This window comes from Vanellus vanellus (assembly GCF_965231255.1).
Source record: "Vanellus vanellus genome assembly, chromosome: 1".
NCBI classification, from domain to species: domain Eukaryota; kingdom Metazoa; phylum Chordata; class Aves; order Charadriiformes; family Charadriidae; genus Vanellus; species Vanellus vanellus.
In genome coordinates, this window is record NC_138905.1 from 138445554 (window position 1) to 138457567 (window position 12014).

The following is a 12014-nucleotide window of genomic DNA, read 5'->3' on the forward strand; positions in this document are numbered from 1 at the left end:
GTAGAAAACACTGAAATATTTTAACCTAATTTTTGCATTGTGGTCTGTAACTTAAGTGAATAAGTTGATCGTACCTAAATGAGTTTATTGTATTTTTTTTCCTCCAAACATGGTTTCATTTAAGAAATATCGCATAGCCCCGGATTTTAACACTAGCCATTTTCAAGTGCTTTCAAAATGGCACCTCTGTCCCTTTTCCTCTTTGTTTTATTCAACGTGAACTGCCTAGTCTGTAGGGTTTTCCTGCTCTTGCCTGAACAGGATAGGGTTAAACACCATCATCCCTGCCAACACTGGTGCTTTCTGTCTGTTACATGTCAGTTTATTGCTGACCTTCTGTACCAAATTACCCGGATGCAGTAAAGACCTTGACCTTGACATGAGATTGGTCCTTGTGACCATAAAGGCTCTCAACAGATCTAAGAGGTGATTGACCTCAGTCCAGAGCTTCAGTAAAGTTTGTCAGTCTTTGTAGAGCGTAACAGTAGATAGACCGTTATAAATGATGGCTTTTTATTCAGAGGGCAGTCTTGAGCTGTGGCACCTAATCTTATTAGAGAAAATTAGGTCTGTCCTGGAGCTTTAAAACCTGTTTGTGGGGCTCTGGCCCACAAGCTGCCAATCAACTGAAACCTGTCACAAAGGTTTAAAGACTGACCATAAATTGCTAAAGAATGGCAGCTATTGTACATGACTGCATTGCCTTCAGATCTGTCCAAATTTGCATTTTTTTCAAATTAAAATAAGTCTGTGGTTAACAGAATAAATGCTTTGTCTGACAGAGTATTGAAGACAATTGTGAGTATTGACATTATTTGTATTATACGGTGTTTTTTTCAGAAGGAGCAAAGATCGCTAAAAATGAGACTGTGAAAAGGTATTATTCATGTGTACTTGTATCAGTTGAAAAGTTTGGTCCTCAGTCCTGTAATAACCAATACCTTTGCACACATATGGCACTGTTTAAAGGGTTTTCAAATGCTTCTTATAACACTGAATAAGAAAGGTCTGGCCTGAAGCCCTTCGAGGTAATTGAGAGCTTTTCCATTTATTTCAGTGGGTTTTGGCTTAGGACATTAGTGAATTTAGTCTCTCAAAACCACTTGGACTATTGTTATCCTCATATACTAGTAGAGAACTGAGACAAAAAAGTGAAATGACATGCTGTCAGTCACACAACAAGTTGGCAAAGACAGTATAAGAACTCAGTGTTTTTGCTACAAGTCTGGTTATTCAACCACTTCTCTCTCTCTCAAAAAGAAAAAAAAAAAAAAGAGAAAAAAAGTGGAAATAATTATGCTAGTGAAATAGCCCTATTGAATGGCTTGCGACTAAAGAGTCAAGCTTGCATTACATATAGGCTAACCTAGCTAATGATATCTGAGGTATGCCCTGGGCTCCCTGGGGTTTATGTCCTTGCTGGGGATATCGCTCACATGGGATGTAGCGATGCGATCCTCCCTTCCTTCGCCTGTGCTGCAGTTCCCTGGTGCTGAGAGGGGCCGTGTCGGCAGCCGAGAGTCACGCTCAGCACCTGCGCTTGTGTGCTCTGAAGGTGCCCAGATGGACCTCAGAAACAGTCAGACTCCAGGAAAATATTTGTGATGTATTCAGGGAAAGCAAATTTTGACACAACAGCCTACACGCCTGCTTCTATCCACTATGGCTTACCTTTGCCTGGGACTGGTGGAGGCACTCCTACTTTGCATACTTCTGTAATGTCCCCTTTTGGGCTTCACATTCTGTTCTCCCCAGAAGAAATTTTGCAGTGTAAAGGAGAGCCTCTAGGGCAGGAGAATTTTTGGGAGCAAGCAGCCTCCCTTGCAGGGGTGCTGCCTTCCCCTTACACCCCTCCTGCGGCGGTGGCCTGGAGGGCAGACCCTTTTTGAAGCTTGTGTCAACCAGGTGAACCCTTCAGAGCTCCTCGTGGTTTCTTGTGCTGTACTTGTGATAACCTTAGCAGCTTTTGTTGTAATTTGTCTGATAATTCACAATCTGTACCTCTTAATTTTTCTTTTTTTTTTTTTTTCCTATGACTTTATTTTTTAATTTCTGTCTTTCAGCCTGGGGAAGGGAGTCTGTTGCTCACTAGTGGCATTCCCTGGTAGATCTATTATCTTTGAGTCCTCTGCAATACATGAGGATTCTATTCCCATCTGAGATAGATGTGCTTATTGCCTTTAATTTGTTTTTATTTTTCTTTGTATGACTGAAGAGCACACTGTGTCCAACTCCACGTTTTTTTAGGTTGTCAGCCTTAGGCTGAGCAAATAGCCCAAGGAGAAAGTTTTCTTCTCATCGGATCCCCTCTGAGACCAAGTGATCAGACACACAATGAATCCTTTGCTATCTGGAAAGCGGAAAAAGGTGGTTTCAGATAACGATACCTCTACAGGTTGTTCCAGGGGTCATTCGTAGCTGTTCTCTAAGGTGAGGAGAGATTCATGCTATTTCCATGCTAACAGAGACAGCCCTGCCAGTGCTGGCTGTATGAACTTGTCAGGTATGTCAAAGGAGAAGAAAAAGCCTATACAGCCAAAGGCTACAAAACCCTGGAGCTTATTCACCTTCTTTCCTTGACCTCTGTACTGATTTGATTTGAGGCTAACTCATCATTATATTGAATGTGATTTACATGGTTCATTAATTAATAAGCCAAAATGATATTAAGAAGCCATGACTGCACTTTTAACTAATGGGTCTGTCAAGTTCTCACTGAAGTCTTCAGGGATAATGCCCAAGGGGCAGAACTTAGATTAATTCCATTCATATCAACTGCCACTACCTAAAAGGTATGACCTAACTGATGGGTCATAATTCATTATAAGCAATTGTGACCAGGTCCTAAATTTGGCAAAGAAAAAGAAGCTCTGAACTCTGCTGATCTGGAAGGCTTTGATAAAAACTGTCGAAGACTTAAGAGCACAATCTTCAGCTTTGTCTGATATTTTGTATGTATCTGAGCTGCAACGTTGAGAAAGCTCTGGAAGGCAAGAATCTTTCTGTAAATATTGTAAGAGGAAGAGTTTAATACGTGCTTGTATGGGGACATAACAGAGGCTGAGATTTGAATGAAAAAAGCCTGGAGAACTACAATCAGATATAAAACTAACACATGGTCTGCAGGGCAACTGGCTAGCTCAGGATATCAGTGTTTTCCCTAGAAGTCCTTTATTTCCTGGTCACTGCTGGAATTTTGATTGAAATCACGGGCAACCCCTGAATGACAGTCCCATTTCTGCAAATAGAGTATAGTAATTGGAAACTGTTCTTCTGGAAAACCATTTAAATCCTAGTGAATCAAATAAATATTTTTTCCTTTTCCTTTTAGAAGTGCTTTGCCCAGTCTAGAGAGGGAATAAAGAAGAAATAAAGCAATATCCTACATTTGCCCTCTCTCTGTGAATGTCTGTCATTTAAAAGGGTGATGACTACAGACCATACTTTTAGGGTAGATTTGTATCTGCAGATCACTGCAGAACGAGATTTAGAGCAGGTTTAGTGGACAGTGACTTTATTCTATTGAAGGTGTGTGCTAAAGCTATAACTTAAAGAAAATATTATTGGATAAATCCTTTTCACTGCCTCCACATTTTTATATCTTGGAAGAGTCATAGCAAAATAGAGAAGTTTTGTTCATCAATCTTTCTTTATTCTATTTAGATATTTGTAGCCACTGTCATAAATGGATCCAGTCATGGTGTTCTCTTGTGTGTTGTTTTAGATCTAGTTGCTTGAAGTATCAGGCAATACGGGTGTCAAACCTGTGTTTGAATCTAAAGGCAACCTTTTGCTACAGCTGTCTTGACAGATGTGAAGTTAGGCGCCACAAATTGGCCAGTCTGTGAATTTTCCCAGTTTACATTGTCCAAATGCAATTCTTTCCTGATAGTATCAAATTGAAAAAAAAAAAATCCTAATACTTTTATTAAGTTATTATCTAGGACGATGGCATTGCATTTCTCAATGATTTGAAAGATCTGCATGATGTCAAGAGTTGAAATGGCTCCTTAAATATTAGAGCTGAGTTCCAGATCTAGGTCAGATCTTTAATGGACTTCTTATACATAATGATATGCTGTTATTAAGGTTAATCAGCTTCTTATATGTTTTAATCCCCAATCAGAGTAAGCAGTCTCTGTGTCAGTACAGAGCAACTGAGCCTTCACTGTTACTGGCTGAACTGGGTTCAATGGTATTTCAATAGTAAAAGAAATCTGGAGAATAGGTAGAAAGCAACATGAGTAATTTTCAGCAACTGTAGTGAAAGCTGAGAAGAGTTAAGTTGTTCTGAGACACTAAGATTAGCCGAGTTGAAATATTCATCTCTTCTTACTTTGATTTACCACCATTCACGTTACAGAGTGAATTGCATTTGCTTTGTAAGCATCATTTTGTTCAATGGGGCAAATATGTATTAACATTGCCACAGTAATTGCTCAAAAGGCATTATATTACTTGCTTGTTTTTTGAAAGTGCCTACAGAGGCCATTTAACACCTCACAGTACTAGATGTTATAAACACAAAATAAATATAAATCTTTCTCTCAATGACCTGGTGATTTCAACATGTAGTGAGAGGTGAAAGGCAGTGAGAGGAATAGGAAAGGAGAAGAGACGGATGAAACAGCGTGTTAAGTAAATAGGGAGCTATTACAACTGCATTGGTTCGGGCTTATGCAAGGAAACCGGAAAAAGCGAGAGGGCTGGAGCCATTCCTCCATTAGCTCTGCCTAGTGCTACTTCTATTCCAGTCTCATGAGAGAGGAGAGACTGCAGTATGGTTTACCTGCCCATCAGCAACCAAACCATGCCTGACTCTGAACTGGTGTTTCATGCACTTTTGCAATAAGAAAGGTTGCATCCCTTGTCTCTGACCAAAATCTAGATGTAGGATGGGGTTGACTGAGACTATGTAAAACAAGAAAGTTTTTTTTATTTATTTTTCTGTAGCTAATGCTACTTTTCCGATAGCAGCAGTAAAGTAGAACTTGGAATGAGATAGAGACCACCTGCATTTTTGATGTCTCATGAAGCAGTCCCCCTGAAGCGAGTATCCGACTTCCATACTGAGTTGACCAAGGCATACAGGTTCATCTTTGGAGGAAGACCCTTACTGCTCTAGGTTGTGAGTTCTCTGATACCAAAGGTATGAAGAATTCCTGTGGCTTTGCCACCCTTCTCTAGCTCCTGGTTGGAAGAAGTGATACTGTCATATCTAAATTCTGAGGTAGAAACGAAGTGAAGCGAAGGCGGACTTGGCATGTTCAGGGCTGTCTGAATTAGTTCTAAGTATGGTGGTTCACAGGCAAGGACTCCTGGAGCTCTGGAGTCCTCTGCCTTACCCATGCCTTACCCATTAAAGAATGAGTCTTCAATAGTGGCCGTATTTTCCAGCTGAGTAACTAGAGAATAGAAAGGTTTAATGACTTGGCTTTGTGGGCTCTGCAGCTTACTGGACAAGGCTCTGTTAACTTAGAAGAGCTCTGTGGCCGACAGCCACAATTTTCACACCTAAGGCTTGAAGATCCATTTTAAAATGACTCATACCTGTCTTTCAGAGTGAAGGTAGGCTATTCCATGAATATGTGAATGGTTTATTTAGCTGTGTGGTGAATACATCTATCTTTCTAAATTGCTTAATACATCTGCATTTCTAAATTCTTAATTACCAAAGGAAAGATAGTGGAACGATGTATTTCTAGCACATAGTTTGGTCTGATTCATCTTGGTGCTCCTAGATGAATAAGATCCAGCATTCCTGTCAATGGATGCTTTCTATGACCCAGCCATCAGAGAAGAGTGATGCATTACTGAGGATTTTCAATGGTACGTACTTTCTGTAGAAATTGCACATCTACTAAGGGACGTAATTGTTCGTTTCCAGGTGTTACCACTGAGGTCAGGGCTACTTGCTCTCACCCTCTGTTTAAATTTAGTTCTCCTCTGAACCTTCCTTTTCATTAATTAAAAAGTACAAAAGTAGTTTCTACATTTAACTACATGCAAGAAAGACAAACAAAAGCTGTTTTAAAAGTCTGATTGATTCTGAGCTACCCCCCCATGTAGTGGGGGTAGCTACCTAACAAAGCATGCTTAGAAAACTCACATACTAGAAGAGAAAGCAGAACTGAGATTACTGTACTTTTTACATGATTCACAACTAACAAGCATAGGGAGCAAACAAAAGCACACTTCATGGTTCCAGCAGTGTTAATGCTGAGCAGCACAGACAGGTTTTCAGCCTCTATCTCCATGGTACATCTCTGGAAAAAGAAAACTGAGAGGCATTCTGCAAAGTCGTGCGGAGGAAGTGCTCCCAGTTCATTGTGCTTCCTCGCATGCCTGAAGGCGCTCTGCGTGTGAGCATTTGCAAGAACAGACCATATGTTTATGACTTACTTACTAACCTCAAAGCCTAGTCCACATGCTATAAGCCACCAGTATTACCTACCTTTTGTGCACTGTGTTATTGCCTGAACAAAACCCATCGTTTCAGAAAATGTCAGGTACAAGTATTGTATCAAGATGCGAACTGCGGAAATTCAGCTCATACATTTACCAGAAAGCCATTAGGAGAAAACGTATATGTACTGAAAACAAGATAAAAATAATATACAAACGTATCCACAAGCCAAAAAAATGATGTTCTATTGGGATGAAAGATACTTGAAAAACATTAAGAATAACAAAGCAGATTCTTTCCTACCAAAAAAAGCTTTGCTCAACACAGGAGGGCTTCATGACTGCTGGAAAATATGAGAAAGGTAAACATAGTAGAATGAAATCACCCAGACATTTTGAAAGGAGCTTTTTTGGTGTTTGAACTGTAGTTGGGCTGCATATTGGATTTACGTGAGTACCGTAAAGCTAACATGTCTGCACGATAGGTGAATAATCTTGGTATTGTGTATCTTCCAGTGATTTTCTTGTGGTTTTTAATTTTCTTTAGTCATTTCCTCATCTCTTTTTTGTTGCAATAGCTTTGATAGTTCCCCATGTATACCGCTTCTTTACCCCGCTGTTAGCCCTGAAAGGAATGGACAGGCCCCCTGTCTGGCTTGTTAAGCTCTTGGAGCTTGCTGCATCCTGTATGTAGCATGTTTCTGATTATGCCGGCAGCACCGACATTTGAGCTCACAGCTGCTGTAGTGCTGCCAGATCAATACACCCACAAAGCACAGCGAGCCTTTTGTGTAGGTTCAGAAATCAGATTTCTCTTGTCTAGAGGGCAATCTGCAAAATAAAATCTCCTAACATGAAGTAGTCCTCCTGGAGCTTCCCTGAGATATGCATTTATCAATGCATTTAACAAGGCACTAAGAAGCTCTCAAGGCTGAGTGACAAGAAGGGGCTTCGTTGATTCAAATCAATGCCACCTCTCCCTCCGCCTCTCCCCCACACCACCCTAGACTCCACACGTGATAAGGCACAGCATATGTTTCTCTTTATACTTGTCTGCAAAAATATCAAACCCTTAAAAGACGCATCAGTTGCAGACATAAACCTGTCAGAAAGCAATTATCAGTTGTATCTCTTTGTGATCTTACTAAGTCACTTGGGTCTTGATAACCTTGCAGATACCCTCTGCAGTGGAAATAATCAAGGCAGAGTTAATGCAATTTATTGATAAAGCAAGGACTCTGACTGGGTCAGCCTGAAGCCCACTCAGCTGTTAGTTTGCACAAGGGGCTCTTATTAATTTCTGGGTTTTGTTTTTTTGGTTTTTTTTTTGTTTTTTTTTGTATGGCTGATAGGACTCAATTTATATTCTTTCCTTCCCTCTGATATGGACAAGTTCCTTTTTTTTCCCCTCCAACTACATTGGACATTTAGCTTCAGAGCTAGTATGCAGGAATTGTCAGCTAAGCAGCCAAGAGAAAGAAAGGGGAGTGGGGTACAGGGAAGGATCAACCGTAGCATGTTGTGGAGGGCAAAGGAAGACCTCTCCCAGACCTGCCGCTTCCCTGGGAATGGTTGTGTTAGGGGTGAACCTTGCAGGAGTGCTAATGAGTTGTGTTAGCAGCAGGACTTTGACTCTGCAAGGGCATGAGACTTTAAATCCATACGAACTGAGATACAATGAAAAGGGGATTGCATGTATGGGATGAAGTGACTCTTTTAGCAATTTGGGCTCATCTCTATCTGCGCTTTTACATTCACTTGTAAATTATTTCCTTAGGGATTGGATTTGGAGAATCAAATGTGACCAATTTCACCTGATGGTGAAATCCAGCCTAATAACTGATTTTTCCACAGAGGAAACTGTTGCCCCAGAGGAAGGAGGGTTGAAGCTTGAGGAAATTGCAGGACTCCACTTCTGAGGAAATGGCTGGTCTCAGCAAAAATGTGGAAATATGGCTTACATTAACTTTGAGCAGTCCTTTTCACTTTGTTTTTGTTTTGAAGAGCAGCCTTATAAAAAAAAATTAAAAAAAGATATTTCGCAGAGTGGTTTCAAAAAGCCCCTAAAGGAAAAAACGTTAGGTTGAGTGGCAGGACCTAGGACTAGCTTGGAATGGCCTATGAGAGGAGACCCAGGTTTCTTACTGGGTCCACATGAAGGTTAGAAGAGCTTTGCTTTGCACACTTACCATCAACCTGGCTGAAGCAAGTGAGTTTGATTATGGCTGAAGGAGGAGTTCCCCATGGAAGAAGAAAACTTAAGAGTTTCTAAAATTAGACTGTACAAATGTTTTTAATTGATTCAAGGAGGATGACTAATTTAGTAAGGCTTCAACAAGAGTAGAGGCCTGAGAAAACATCCATTAGAAGAAAAGCATCAGAAACACTCTGAAATATGTATTCAGTAAGGTGAATCCATTTATGTCAGGGCTACAATTATGCAAACAATTTTACATAGTTTGTTAAAGATGCTTCTTTATATTATTAATTGTCATTGAAAAGGGGCAATACTAAGTAATATCTTTGCCTAGTTTCATGTCAGGAATCATGGGGGGAATCTGTTCCTAACTAGAAGTCCAGGGTTGAAGGTGCTTTCGATACTTCGTTTTTCCCAATTTGTGGGTTAAGTAGGGAGCTAACAACAGACTGATGAAAATCTCTGGAATTAATTATTTTTCTTTGTCTAATACAGCAGAGTCAGCAGGGTGTAGGTCAACAGAAAGGAGCCCACCCCGTGCCTGTTTGACTGACAGTTCCTGTCTGCCTCTTTACGTCTTTGCAGCCTTCAGCCCTACAGCCTTCTACCCCAGCACTAACTGTAGCTTGCTTTGCTACACCCTGCTTTCCAATTCCCTTTACTTCTCTTGCACACAATTTTTCTCCTATACCACTGCCAGTCAAATAGCTTCGTCTCCTCTGGTGGTGAAGGATCAAACTTCTAATGGTAAATAGCCTTTAAAAAAACAGATTTTTTTTTTTTATTGTCAAAGGTGGAGTTCTATACCAACCCTGTTTGGAGAAGTCACCATGAAGTTTTATATTGTAGTAGACCAGGAGGGCAGGATTCACCTCTTTTTGTGTTAACCACTAAGAGTTTCTCTGACATCATTCTTACTGCCTCTGCTAGACACCTGACCTAGGGGACAGTTGATATCTTTTAGAAGTGCCTGTGTCCCTCCACTGACCAGGCCAGGTACCTGCCTTTTTATGGATGGATATATTTAGTTGCAGAAAGGCTACCAAAAGTCGATCGACCAATGATAGTTTATGTCATACTGCCATAACACAGTTGTACTAACAGATCTTATCAATCAGAGCAAAGGTAAGCTCCATAATAGCAAACCCAAGCTTTTCATGGAGTTCCTCATTACAGTACAGTCCAAGATTTCTTAGTCCTGTTTTTAATTGGACTGATATATCTCGAGGCTGTAGACTGCAGATATATTTTCCTACCCATACTTTGTCATGATATTATAATTAAGAACATAGCTGTACCCTTGGTGTTAGAGCAACCCAAATTGCTCTTGTCTGAAGAAAAGAAGCAGGCAATAAGATCATAGAATCATGGAATCACAGAATAGTTTGTGTTGGAAGGGACCTTTAAAGGTCATCTAGTCCAATGCCCGCTGCAGTGAGCAGGGACATCTCCAACCAGATCACGTTGCTCAGAGCCCTGTCCAACTTGACCTGGAATGTTTCCAGGGATGGGGCATCTACCACCCCTCTGGGCAACCTGTGCCAGTGTTTCACCACCTTCATTGTAAAAAATTTCTTCCTTATATCTAGTCTAAATCTACCCTCTTTTAGAGCAAAATCCGTGCTATTGCATCAGGCCCTGCTAAAAAGCCTGTCCTCATCATTCTCATAAGCCCCTTTAAGTCCTGAAAGGCTGCAGTAACGTCTCCCCAGAGCCTTCTCTCCTGCAGGCTGACCCCAACTCTCTCAGCCTGTCCTCATGGGAGAGGTGTTCCATCCCTCTGATCGTTTTTTTGGCCCTCCTCTGGACTTGCTCCAACAGATCGACGTCTTTCCTGTGCTGAGGGCTCCAGGTTGTGGGTTTTTTTAACTTCACTTGCCTGTCCCATTACATTTCTCTGTCAGTTGAGTATGTTTTTAATTTTCCTTTCCAAATGCACTTTTGTTTCCAATAATGTATTTATAAAGGGGATCTATTTCAGTGATGGATGAAATCCATCACTATCCCTCAATATTTATAAGCCAATGTTAAGGATGAAACTTTCTACCAAGCAAAAGCCTAGGCAGGTACTTCATCAGTACAAATATAGGTACACGAGAACTTTTTTTCCAACAGGATAAAAATAAGAAGAAGATACTGAGTAAAATCAAGTAGGTGTGCTCTAAAACGGGGGCAAGGCTGCAGGGCGTCACAAGCTGGGAAACTGATCCAAGTAGGAAACATTGTGATATGGTTAAAAAAAAAGCTGTAGTCGCTTGGAAAAAAGGCCAATTACAGTCCTGTAGGTTAGTAATGACAAATCATTTGTGCAGGCTTTGTCGCATACTCTCTCAAGTGTCGTATGTCCTGTCTCCATCCTGTTATTAGATATCTATCTCTCATGTGCTTAAAATGTAGGCATTTTTAGAAATGGAGCTTTACATAGATCAGGTACAACACCAAAAGAGGGGAAATGCAGAAGATGGGAACTCTCCATCTCAGCTGTTCTGTGAATAACCAGTGTCTGGCCCAGTATCACAGGAAACAGGTCCTTAGACTAATTGGATTAGTTTGGCTGCTTGGCCTTATATGACAGAGAAATGACTGTATGTTAACAATTTACCTGGTAAATCGTTATACATATGCTGCGTGTACAGAACCCCAAGTATTCTGGAGCACTGACTACAGTCTATCTGACAATTACATTCTACAATGTGATTCAAAACACACGGTAGTGTTCAGAGATGCTTTCTAGAATGTACTCAAATGATCACTTCCTCAGAAATCACTGCACTTCCTTTGAGTAATCATTAGTAATTTTTAAAAATGGAAACAATATCACCTTTCAGCTGGTTTCTACTCTGTATCAAAGAGTTGTAGGTACAGACTTTTATGCGTAATAATGCATCCTATCTCATCACCTATGTAAATTCAGAGCTGACCTGTGGAAATCAAGCAGAAATAATTTGTTGGTCCCCATAAAGAGAATGATGTTATGTGGAAACAGATGGGGCTATCCCAAATTAAAGAATTATTTCCAAATGCAAAGAGTGAGGGTCTCGATTCCCAAGGCAAATACTCTCAGATGACTCAAAACTGTACAGGAACCAGAACTGTTCAGTTGGCCAGCATTTTCTAGCATTTATAGCGGCAGAGAAAAGCTCTGTTCATGTTGAGCCTAATGTAAACAAGAGTATGGTAGCAAACTTTTCACTGGTGACCACACGACATTGATGAAAATATCTGGAACTGATCTACAGTACGGCTTCTGTTGTTGTTGCGTACTAAAGCCATGACTGAAAGGAGATGCTCTTGTGTGTGGATGGATGGAACAGTCCCAGGAGTAAGAAGAAAATGAATCAGTGTACGCTTTATACCTGATCACTTTTCCTATATACACAGGACATAACAGATTAATTAGATTCACCCACAT